We start from the raw sequence: 13,084 nt of genomic DNA, 5'->3' as shown, positions 1-13,084 counted from the left end.
TGGGAGAAATGATCCGGGCTCAAGAGTCTCACGCGGCACAGAGGGCAGATGTTGTTTACCTGCAGCCATTCTGTCAGACAGGGGACATGGAAGGTGTGGTGACAGTACGATACAGCCATTTCTGTACCTACCTCAATGTCAGAGATACAGATGGAGCAGTACTCTGGTTCCTCTCCGTCTGCAATGGTGCGCCTGCTGTAGGTGGGGAGATGGGACAGGACGAGCCGCATGATGTTGTCCAGCAGGAGGTGATCTACTCTCTCTGCAACTGCCTGATGGTCTCTTCCTCTTCGTCCAGATCTTCCTCTTCCCGATGTTGGTCCAGATCTTCTTGCTGACTGACTCCCATGGGATGGTCTGCAGCGTCCTGACCTCAGCCATGTCCCTCTGATGTTCGGGCTGGGTCCATCTAAAACGATATTTCATATATTGTCGATATAACAAATAGCCATATGTGACATGTAAAGATCAGATATTGCTGGTGTACAATAAGACTTCCAGCAGTAACATGATTTATATATTATATTACTATACAACTGAAAAACAGAGCTGCAGCAGTATGAGTGTATGGATGCAGGCCCCAATGCTTAGCGGTTCCTGATCTGTAACTGACAGCATGGGAGGTGCCAGCCAGCAACACAGGGACACTGACCAAACACCACTGCTATAATCCCTCCCACTACAAAGGACAACTGCTAGAGAAGAGACATTGGTCTAAGATTTCATTTACTAAACAAACATTTTACTGACCTTCATTTCCAATCAGCTGGGATAACTCTCGGCGGCTCATTGTAACCGGAGGCAGAAGGTGATCAAATAAAAAAAAAAAAAAAAATGGGGGAGAAAAGAGAAAGAAAAAGCACAGATGTAATTGTGCGCTGAGCTCCACTCACTGATAATTCACTCGGAGAATCACTGTCAGCGATTAATAACCTGCAAATTGATCTCACCTGAGAGGCCTGTTCTCCTGTGTCCACATCAGCTGCTGCTCAGGAAATGCCAGTGATATTGCTGTGCACTGAGGATTGCAATGTGGCATGCGGGCGGCAGTTGGTGGTGGCAGTTGGTTATGGCCATGCAGCACAGCACATATACAGTATACCCCACATCATCCTCGCCTGCCAGCAATATACTGGACAGAGCCACATTGTAGCAGGGGGTCCACGTACATCCCAATGTTTAGTTTAAATGTCTCTAACATTACTACTTTCTAATATAAGAGAAATGTTAACTAAACATTGGGATGTACTAACTGTCCACCCCCTGCTACAAACCTTTCTTCCTCCCAAGCCTCAATTAGTGTTAAGGTGAGCTGCCATTCTGAAATCTGTCATCACCTTAAGTCAACTGTTAAAATAAATTGGTTACAAACAGCGAAGGTGTTTTCCCATGCAATAAGTGCAAAACGTGCCAATATGTAGATGAATATTATGGCACATAATTTGGGACATAAAAAATCATGGGTTATTAAAAGCTGCATGACGTCTCACTACACACCTGATCTATATACTGTAAATGTGGAAAAAGATATATCGGAAAGACCAAGCGTCAACTTTCTGCAGCTTTCAGTCGGAATAGTAAGTCAATACTTACCTGTCAGATGGCTGCTGATGACTGAATTGGGGGCAGACACTGACGTCATGTGACACCACCTGCATCCCATGGGAATGTCAGTTCATGGGGACGCTGGGTGTTCCCCTGCTGCCTCCCCCACCCTCCTCTGCCCATGCGAACGCCTTGGAGAGTGTGATACTTACCAAAGGCATTCGCACAGGGAGTCTGTAAATGCGCAGATCCACACATGCGCATTAACAGACCCCCACCTGAATCAGGCCCTGTGTATCTTTAAGAAGGTGTATCTTTGACAATCTCTCTCTCTCTCTATATATATATGTTTTTCTTATTACCATGCAATTACTATATATCCTCTAGTTTCTGACACCTATGAGTCTCTCTGTGCATGTAGAGGGACTAGTTAGTGTTAGTGAGTGGATCACTGAAGAACAGATGGATAACTAATATTTTGCTGCTGTGACCTGTGACCTCATCTTAAACAGCCCAAAAAGGCAATTTTTGAGTACATCAACAGGGAAAAGCAGGGCTGACCCGTTTTAAGTATAAAAGAGCACTGACCTGGGAATAACGTGCTTGAAGTGCAGTGTAAATGGTGTCTGAAGCAGGGTCTGACCTGGAAAATTCCTGTGGTCAAAATACAGGGTTCGATCCGGGATCCTAGTGTAAAAGTGGTATTAGAGGAGTCTGGGTCTGCTGCCCACTTGTGAAAGGGTGGAATCTATAACACTGATCGCTCCTCCCCCAATGCTGACTTTTTCATTGTGGTCAGCCAAATTTTTTTTGGCCGATTTTTTTTCCCAAGGGGGCTTTGCCATACTTTCTTACTTTTGTTTTCTCCTCTCTGGGAGAGGGGCAGGGCAGGGCAGGCATCATCAAGTCCCGCCCCCATAGCAGTCAAACAATGCAATTCACGGCATTTTAGCCCTGCCACGAACCCATGAAAACCGGTAATTTGGGGGGAAATTTACTAATATGAATTCGTAAAAAATAGGTGTATTCGTAGGCAGAAATACACCTATTTTTTAGGCATTTGTATTTTCGGGATTTACTATCTCGAAAATACAGCAATTCGTATTCCTAAAGATGGCACATTCGTATTTGTATTTACAAATACGAATGTCTACACCATCGATAGGATACGACAGGAATCACCATTCAAAAGAATGGTGGTTCCTGATTTACTATTGATTATCAATTTACTATTGATAATACGGCTGCTAATTGGTGTAAAACAGCCACGAAAATACGGCAGGAAAATACACCTTGATTTCCCTGTTGTATTTGCTTTAAGCCTGCACGGATCAGTCAGATCCATGCAGGCTTGAGGGAAAAAAAAAATAGAATAAATAAATAAATTTAAAAAACAGCGTGGGGTCCCCCCCACAGCTGTAACCAGCACCAGGCTGAAAGAGCCGGGGCCGGTAATACAAAATCAGGGAACCTGACAAATAGGGGTTCCCTGATTTTTTACAACCAGCCCCAGGCTCCAGGTCCGGGGCTGGTTCCCAAAATACGGGGGGACAAAATGACTAGGGGTCCCCCGTATTTTAAGATCCAGCCCCAGGCCAAACCAGCCAGCAGGGTAATGCCACAGCCGGGGGGAGACTTTTTATACAAGTCCCCCTGGCCAAAGCATTAACCCTACTGACCAGTCAGCCTGGCCAGGGGTCCTGGGGGAGTGGGGACCCCCCCAATAAAGGGGTCCCCCCCTCCAGGACTTACCTGACCAGGCTGAAGCCTGGTGCTGTCCTCGATGCCCCTGGGCGGTGGGCATCGAGCTGATACTGGTGTAAAAAAATAGATGAAAAAACTATTGTTTTAAACTATGGAACTATGAGTCCCAGCAAGCCTCCAACCCAAGTTGGGACTTGGAGAACCACAAGTCCCAGCCTGCGGGGCATTAAAGGGTCCGCTGGGTTTTGTAGTTCCACAGTAAAAAATATAGTTAAATAAATACACACTGACACATTAGAAAAATAAAACTTTAATACATACATTACACACATACTGATACTTACCTATCTTGATCCCGTAGGTAGGTCCCAGGGTCCGGTCCGGGGCCTTGGTTCCGGGGCTGGTCCGGGGCTCCAGGGCTGAAGAGTCCGGGGTCCAGGATCCGTAGTAATCCAAAGGGGTACCTGTGGAAGGAAATCCTACTCACCTGGTCCTCTGGCGACCACCCCGGCATCTTCTGTTCAAGTCGCGCTGCTCCGCTGGACACTGGAGACTGAGACGCAGACATCCTTTATCCTCTGCGTCTCTATCGGCGGCCAATCAGGAGCCAGGCTAGCAGGGCGCAGGCAGTCTGTTGTTATTTTGTTATTTTTCTTACACTGCATTTTGATTATGTGTGCTCATATTGCGATGTCTTTGAAGCCCTTTTAAGGGCTCAAACTCACCAACGAATCTCAGAGTCTCTATCTGATATATATATATCTGGCACAGAGACACTTTTTAAGGTGTCTATGCGGGGCTGAGGTCTCTCCTATATATATATATATGGAAAGACACCCTGCTATCCCGATATTTGGGACAGCCAGATCATACTGCACTGGGATAAATTTACATCTGCTACCAGAACGAGTGAAATACCATTGCATCCTCCCTCTGAGGCTCTCCAGGGAGCGGGCGGCTGGGACGAGCTGCACATCGGGACGGCAGCTGGGAGGAGCTGCACAGCGGGATGGCGGCTGGGATGAGCTGCACAGCGGGATGGCGGCTGGGAGGAGCTGCACAGCGGGGCGGCGGCTGGGAGGAGCTGCACAGCGGGACGGCGGCTGGGACAAGCTGCACAGCGGGATGGCGTCTGGGACAAGCTGCACAGCGGCTAGGTGTGTTGCCAGGCGATCTAGTACAGAACAGTGTACTATAGCGGCATGACGGCGGATGGGCTGTGCAGCGTGACATGATGTCAGTGGTCACGCTGCACAGCCCGGCCACTGCCATGATGCCGCTACAGCACACTGTTCCTATCAGCCGCACTGCTGCCCACAGGTATTTTACTATCGGGCACTAATCCTGCAATCCCGGGATTGGAAGGCTCAATCCCGGGATTGAAATCCCACCTTTTTTTGGCCAAAATCCCGGGATCCCGCCGATCCCGGGATTGGCCTCCCTAGCCCCAGGCGAGTCGGGGTGGGGGTGCCCCGGTTCCGGGGGAGTGGGGGGGTACCTGTCCTGCGGCGCTGTCCGGTGCCGGGGGAGGGGGGTACCTGTCCTGCGGCGCTGTGTATTTAAAGCTGGCGGCGGAGGCAGCAAGGGGTCCCTGCAGTCAATTAGAAATAATGAGCGCTATCCGCCGGGCTATGCGGAAGCGCTTCTGTTGTGAAAACACTGGCCGCACGCTGATTGGCTGAGATCAGCGTGCGCTGTGCTGCCAGTGTTTTCACAACAGAAGCGCTTCCGCATAGCCCGGCGGATAGCGCTCGTTATTTCTAATTGACTGCAGGGACCCGCCCTCCAGTGGCCGGCGCCCTAGGCAAATGCCTTGCGGCCTAGCGGCTCCTGATTTGCCGCTAGGCCGCAAGGCGGCCAATAGCGGCATTCGGGAGGCGGAGCCGCACGATGTACACAAACACCGTGCGGCTCCCTGCTGTCCGGCTGGATTCGGGTGTCGGTTTGTTTTTTTGGCAAGACCCTTACCTGGACTACGTCACCCTGGGACAGGTGAGTATGGTTTCCTTCCACAGCTTCCACATGGATTTCGTCGGACCCGGACACCGGACGCCATCGACAACAGGGACGTCGACTTGAAGAAGGACGTCGACATGGATCCAGAAGACTGCCGACACAGGACCAGAAGACGACACAGGACCAGGGCTACCTACGGGATGAAGATAGGTAAGTATTAGTATGTGTGGGCTTTGTATGTATTAAAGTTTTATTTTAAATGTGTGTCAGTTTTGTGTACTATTTTTTTAACTGTGGAACTACAAGTGCCAGCGGGCCCTTTAATGCCCAGCAGGCTGGGACTTGTGGTTCTCCAAGTCCCAGCTTGCTGGCACTTGTAGTGCCACAGTAAAAAACAATAGTTTAATCTATTTTTTACACCATAATCAGCCCGATGCCCACCGCCCAGGGGCATCGGGGACAGTACCAGGCTTCAGCCTGGTCAGGTAAGTCCTGGAGGAGGGGGACCCCTTCATTGGGGGGGTCCCCACTCCCCCAGGGCCCCTGGCCAGGCTGACCGGTCAGGGGGTTAATGTTTTGGCCGCGGGACCTTATATCATAAGTGTCCCCCGGCTGTGACATTACCCTGCTGGCTGGTTGTGCCTGGGGCTGGTTCATAAAATACGGGGGACCCCTAGCCATTTTGTCCCCCGTATTTTGGGAACCAACCCCGGACCTGGAGCCTGGGGCTGGTTGTTAAAAATCGGGGAACCCCTATTTGTCGGGTTCCCTGATTTTTAATTACCGGGCCCGGCTCCTTCAGCCTGGTGCTGGTTACAGCTGTGGGGGGGACCCCACGCCGATTTTTTTTTTTATTTATTTAATTTTTCTATTTTTTTACACTGAAGCCTGCACGGATCTGACTGATCCGTGCAGGCTTAAAGCAAATACGACAGGGAAAGCAGGGTTTATTTTCCTGTCGTATTTGCATGGGTGTTTTACACCACTTAGCAGCCGTATTATCAATTACCATATTTGAATGGTGATTTCTGTCGTATTCTATCGATGGTGTAGACATTCGTATTTGTAAATACAAATACGAATGTTCCATCTTTAGGAATACGAATTGTTATATTTTCGGGATTGTACAGTAAATCCCAAAAATACAAATTCGTAAAAAAAGGTGTATTTCTCCCTACGAATACACCTTTTTTCTACGAATCCATTTTGGTAAATGTCCCCCTAAATGTCAAAAATAAGTGTATTTCTGGATACAAATACACCTATTTTTTACAAATTTCCTTTAGTAAATTTCCCCCAAAGCAACAGTTGCCTGCCACCCTTGTTTTAAAGTGTTAAACCCCACCTTTGTATGTCCTATATATGTTTTTTAAATATTTTCGCAGCCTTTGAGAAACATTGAATAAAGGTTATGTTTTAATATTTTTTGAGGTGCACCAAAATCAAGGACACTCCCTTCTTTTCTTCTTTCATGTTTTGCTCATTCATGCTGTGTCCAAAGGTAGCATACCCCTGATCCTCCTGATGTGATACATATCCTTAAGGACATATATAGGGGTCCACCCTGCCAATTCCAGTCTTGTGTGATTGACAACCCCCCTCCCCCTATACCATGTCCAAACTATGGCCCTCCAGCTGTTGTTAAACTACTAGTCCCATCATACATTGCCACAGTTTTGCTATTAGGGAATGCTAAACTATGTCAAGGCATGCTGGGATGTGTAGTTTCACAACATCTGGAGGGCCACTGTTTGGCTATGCCTGGTGTAGTGTGTATTTTGGCTCAATCCATGTGGCACAATGTGAATTTTGTCTTAATCTGCATGGCATAACGTGAATTGTGACTCAATCTGTGTGCCATAGTGTGAATGTGGGCTCACTCAGTGTGAATTTTGGCTCATTCCATGTGGCATAATGTAATAGAGGCAAGTACAGTATAAGGGGGTTACTATTGTGTTGCATGATTTGTGTAAGGGGTATACGGTGTGGTAGCTTTAGGTGACCACATAAAAGGTGCTGAAATGTTGTCTACTAAGTTTCGGCTTTCAGTATTTTTTTTATGACTGCAGTGCCGCCTCACCCCGCAAGTATCTTAGGACATTGACGTCCTGTGGGTGCACCTTTGGAGTACACCCGCCAATATATCTCCCTGCATTTTTCTTATGCCAGCCCCCTGCCTTTTCCAGGCATATATAATTAGTTGAAAGTATTTACACAAATACAGACACATCCATGAGCAGACCACCCAAACAGAACACTGGTCATGCCACCCACATTATTAGGTGCTGGCCACAACCCCTATTATTGCACATAATAGGCCCTTGATCATTCAGCTCCAGGCCCATTTAGACCTTAATCTGGCTCTGTGCTGCACTGTTTGTTTCAACATCCCGGGTGGGCAGCAGGCGGTGCTGCTGAATCACGCTGGCCGTCCATCAGATGACCAGCGGGCCCGGCGGCTGTGTAGTGAAGGGAATGCTGAGGCAGGGGCGGATTGGGATGTAAAAACAGCCCGGGAAATTTATGGAAGCAGCCCTGGGGGCAGGGGGCTGCTGAGGGGGTGGAGTCTGTTAAGAGGGGGCGGCCCCTAATAATAGAATCTGATTTATAGTTGCATGCAGTTGCAGCCTGCCTTGTATTTTTTATGCAGTTGCATATGCAACTTTATGCTAATGCTGTTACACTGCCACCATTGGCTGAATTTTTGAAACTTTCACCAGCAACCGCAACAGGTAACAAACATACTGGCCCCCAATATAAAACCCCACAGAAAACAAAAACATATGCCCCCACACGACTAAAAAAACACACTGTCCCCCCGAAGAAAAAATAAACATTGTCCCAAACAGAAAACAATACACATTGGTGGCCCCAACAAGAGAAAAACTCATGACCCTAGACAAAAAAAAAAAATAATTAAACGCTAGCCCCCTGTAAGGCTTCTCAGCACCCTAGGCAAAACATCAACCTACTGTACCCCCCCCCCCCCTTCCTTCTATACTGCCAATACACACTTTTCAACCCTTTAAGGCAGTGGTTCCCAAACTGTGTGCCGTGGCTCCCTGGGGTGCATCGGGACACTTGCAGGGGTGCCACGGGTTGGTGGTCCAGGACCAATTCAAATTATTTATGATCAATTATTTATGGACAAAACCAGTGCTGGTGGCAGCCAATCATAAACTATGTGTACAATCAGAAGCAAATCCTGCCCTTTACCACATAACTGAACCTAACAAGTACATATAAACACAATCTACTTAATTTTATATATATTTTTGGGGGACTAAGGGTGTCGTGGAAAAATTCTGATACTCTAGGGTGCCATGATTCGAAAAAGATTGGGAACCCCTGCTTTAAGGCATACTTGCTTAACGATCCGGAATAGATGCTCCCAAAACTCGGGTGGTCCTCCCAGCCCCCTGGGAAGGTCGGCACGTTCCCTGGAGGCCGTCAGGAGAGGGCAGCAAAGTAGGAAAGTATGCCCCAAGGGAAAGTATGGAGGCTAGGCCTTAGAAGTTCCACAGCCATCACCTGAATTAAGTACAACAAGGATCCTCATAGACATCCTTGATTTTATGATAGGCAGAATTGGTGGTGCCCCCCCAGATCCCAGCGCCCTAGGCAGCTGCCTAAAGCTGCCTAATGGTAGAGCCAGCCGTGAACCCTGGTCATATGCTTGGCTCTAAAAAAATAGTTCAATATCTATATCTATCAATCTATATCTATATATCTATCTATCCATATGTGTGTGTGTGTGTGTGTGTGTGTGTGTGTGTGTGTGTGTGTGTGTGTGTGTGTGTGTGTGTGTGTGTGTGTGTGTGTGTGTGTAAGACAAGAACAGGCGCTCCTTGGTGCAATTACGCTTTTTCAAAAACTTTTATTCCATTTAAAAGACACCGATAAAGCTGCGAGCTTTGCAGCTTACCGGGTCGGCTACAATGAGGGCCAATATGCCGTAATGCCCATTACACATTATGCCACACATTATGCTATGTGTAATGCCCCAAGTACTGTTTATACACATAATGCCACAAGTAGTGCCCCTTACACAATGCCCCATTATTGTCCCTTACAAATTACACCCAGTAGTGTCTATTATACATAATGCCAACAGTAGTGCCCCTTACACAATGCCTGGAGTAGTGCCCATTGCAGTATGCCCCCATTACTGCAAACTGTGTAATCTAGTCTAGTCCAGCCCAGAGCCCAGCATTTGGCATCCCACCACCACCGCTGATGCTACTGAAGACGGGGAGGAGAGTACAGCCTGCAGAGGCGCTGAATTGATTTTTAAATATGGTGCCGGCTCCTGAGCCAATTGAAGCTTGTGATCTGACAGCCAATCAATAACTGCTGCAGCTGGACCACAAGCTCTGAGAGCAGTGGTGGCTGAAAATCAGCAGTGAGTGGTCATGTAGGTGGTGTACCCACAGTGCAAATGGGCAAGGCACCACTGGCACACACCTAGTTAAGGTCCTGCACATCACTTAGTGCCCCCTATTCACATTACGCTTCACAGTAGTGTCCCTTACACAAAATGTCCACAGTAGTAGCACTACTTATATATAGGGCCTTATTCTAGTTCACTCTTTCTGACAAAATCCTTCTTCGATGGACAAAACCATGTGCACAGCAGGTGGGGCAGATGTTACTTGTGCTGAGAGAATTAGATTTGGGTGGGGTTTTACTTCAAAGTGAGATCTATATTACAGTGTAAAAATACAGCAGTCCTTATTTACCCTGCACAAAAACAAAATAACTCACCCAAATCTAATTCTCTCTGCACATGTTACATCTGCCCCACCTGCAGTGCACATGGTTTTGTCCATCTAAGAAGGATTTTGTCAGAAAGAGTGAACTAGAATAAGGCCCATAATGCCCAGAGTAGTAGAACTCTTACACTTACATAATGTCTACAGTAGTGGTGCGGTTTACACATAATCCCCACTGTTAGCCACAGTAGTAGACAGTTGTAGTGCTGTGTAATGCCCGCACCAGTTGTGGACAGTAGTAGTGCTGCATAATGCCCGCACCAGTTTCTGACAGTTGCAGCACTGCGTAACGGCCACACCAGTTGCTGACAATAGTAACGCTGTGTAATGCCCAACCAGTTGCCGACTTTAGTAGCGCTGCGTAACACCCGCACCAGTTGCCAACAGTAGTAGCGCTGCTTAATACCCTCACCAGTTGCCAATAGTAGTAAAGCTGCATAATGCCCACACCAGTTATTGACAGTACTAGCCCTGGGTAACACCCGCACCAGTTGCCGACAGTAGTGACACTGCGTAATGCCTGCACCAGTTGTCTACAGAAGTGACACTGCGTAACACCCGCATCAGTTGTCTACAGTAGTAATGCTGCGTAATGCCCATACCAGTTGCCGACAGTAGCAGCACTGTGTAACACCCACAACAGTTGCCGACAGTAGCAGCGCTGTGTAACGCCCGCACCAGTTGCCAAAAGTAGCAGCGCTGTGTAACGCCCGCACCAGTTGCTGACAGTAGCAGCGCTGCATAACGCCTGCACCATTTGCCAACAGTAGTAGCACTGCGTAACGCCCGCACCAGTTTCTGACAGTAGCAGCGCTGCATAACGCCTGCACCATTTGCCAACAGTAGTAGCGCTGCCTAATGCCCACACCAGTTGCTGACAGTAGTAGTGCTGTGTAGCGCTTGTGCCAGTTGACGACAGTAGTGACACTGTGTAACACCCTCACCAGTTGCTGACAATAGTAGCGCTCACGCCAGTTGCCGACAGTAGTAGCGATGCGTAATTCCTCACCAGTTGCTGACAGTAGTAGCGCTGTGTAAACACCAGTTGCCAACAGTAGCAGCGCTGTGTAACGCCCACACCAGCTGCCGACAGTAGCAGAGCTGTGTAACGCCCACACCAGTTGCCGACAGTAGCAGCGCTGTGTAATGCCCACACCAGTTGCTGACAGTAGCAGCGCTGCATAACGCCTGCACCATTTTCCAACAGTAGTAGTGCTGCATAAGGCCCTCACCAGTTGCCGACAGTAGTATCCCTGCGTAATGCCCGCACCAGTTGCCGACAGTAGTGACACTGCATAATGAGGGCCTCACCAGTTGGCGACAGGAGTGGCACTGCGTAATGCCATCACCAGTTGCCGACAGTAGTATCCCTGCATAATGCCCACACCAGTTGCCGACAATAGTGACACTGCATAATACCCTCACCAGTGGCCGACAGTAGTGACACTGCATAATGCCTTCACTGTGAGGGCATTATGCAGTGTCACTACTGTCGGCAACTGGTGAGGGTCTCACCAGTTGGCGACAGTAGTGACACTGCGTAACGCCCTCACCAGTTGCCGAAAGTAGTGACACTGCATAAATGCCCTCACCAGTTGCCGACAGTAGTATCCCTGCGTAATGCCCGCACCAGTTGCCGACAGTAGTGACACTGCATAATGCCCTCACCAGTTGCCGACTGTAGTGTCACAGCATAACGCCCACACCAGTTGGCGACAGTAGTGACACTGCGTAACGCCCTCACCGGTTGCAGACAGTAGTATCCCTGCATAATGCCCGCACCAGTTGCCGACAGTAGTGACAGTGCGTAATGCCATCACCAGTTGCCGACAGTAGTATCCCTGCATAATGCCCACACCAGTTGCCGACAAAAGTGACACTGCATAATACCCTCACCAGTGGCCGACAGTAGTGACACTGCATAATGCCTTCACTGTGAGGGCATTATGCAGTGTCACTACTGTCGGCAACTGGTGAGGGTCTCACCAGTTGGCGACAGTAGTGACACTGCGTAACGCCCTCACCAGTTGCCGAAAGTAGTGACACTGCATAAATGCCCTCACCAGTTGCCGACAGTAGTATCCCTGCGTAATGCCCGCACCAGTTGCCGACAGTAGTGACACTGCATAATGCCCTCACCAGTTGCCGACAGTAGTGTCACAGCATAACGCCCACACCAGTTGGCGACAGTAGTGACACTGCGTAACGCCCTCACCGGTTGCTGACAGTAGTATCCCTGCATAATGCCCGCACCAGTTGCCGACAGTAGTGACAGTGCGTAACGCCGTCACCAGTTGCCGACAGTAGTATCCCTGCGTAATGCCCACACCAGTTGCCGACATTGGTGACACTACATAATGGCCTCACCAGTTGCCGACAGTAGTGACACTGCATAAAACCCACACCAGTTGCCGACAGTAGTGACACTGCATAACACCCTCACCAGATGCCGACAGTAGTATCCCTGCGTAATGCCAGCACCAGTTACCGACAGTAGTGACACTGCGTAACGCCCTCACCAGTTGCCGACAGTAGTATCCCTGCGTAATGCCCACACCAGTTGCCCACAATAGTGACACTGCATAATGGCCTCACCAGTTGCCGACAGTAGTGACACTGCATAAAGCCCACACCAGTTGCCGACAGTAGTGACGCTGCATAATGCCCTCACCAGTTGCTGACAGTAGTAGTACATAATGCCCGCACCAGTTGCTGACAGTAGTAGTGCATAATGCCAGCACCAGTAGTAGTGCTGTGTAACGCCAGCACCACCACCACCACCACTTTTTTTACCTTAAGGCTGGCTGGCTGGCTGGCTGGCTGGCTGGCAGTGGACCTGCTTCTTCTTTCTTTCATTAACTGTGCTCCTGTGTAGCTCCACCCCCTTCCACGTGTGTAGCTCCGCCCCTTTCACTCGTGTAGCTCCGCCCCTTCCACGATCTTCTGTCATCATGACTGAGTGATGATGAGTGACATTAAGGGGGTTGGGGGACAGAAGGGAGCTCTGCTCTGTGCTGCCGGCGATGCTGTCTCATGCAGTCAGTGTGACTGTGACAGTGAACTGGCAGCCGGCATCCACAGAGACTGACTGAGGGCAGCAGCGGCGG

Source organism: Crinia signifera, chromosome 8 (assembly GCF_055691185.1).
Source record: "Crinia signifera chromosome 8, ASM5569118v1, whole genome shotgun sequence".
NCBI classification, from domain to species: Eukaryota; Metazoa; Chordata; class Amphibia; order Anura; family Myobatrachidae; genus Crinia; species Crinia signifera.
This window is presented reverse-complemented; position numbering follows the sequence as displayed.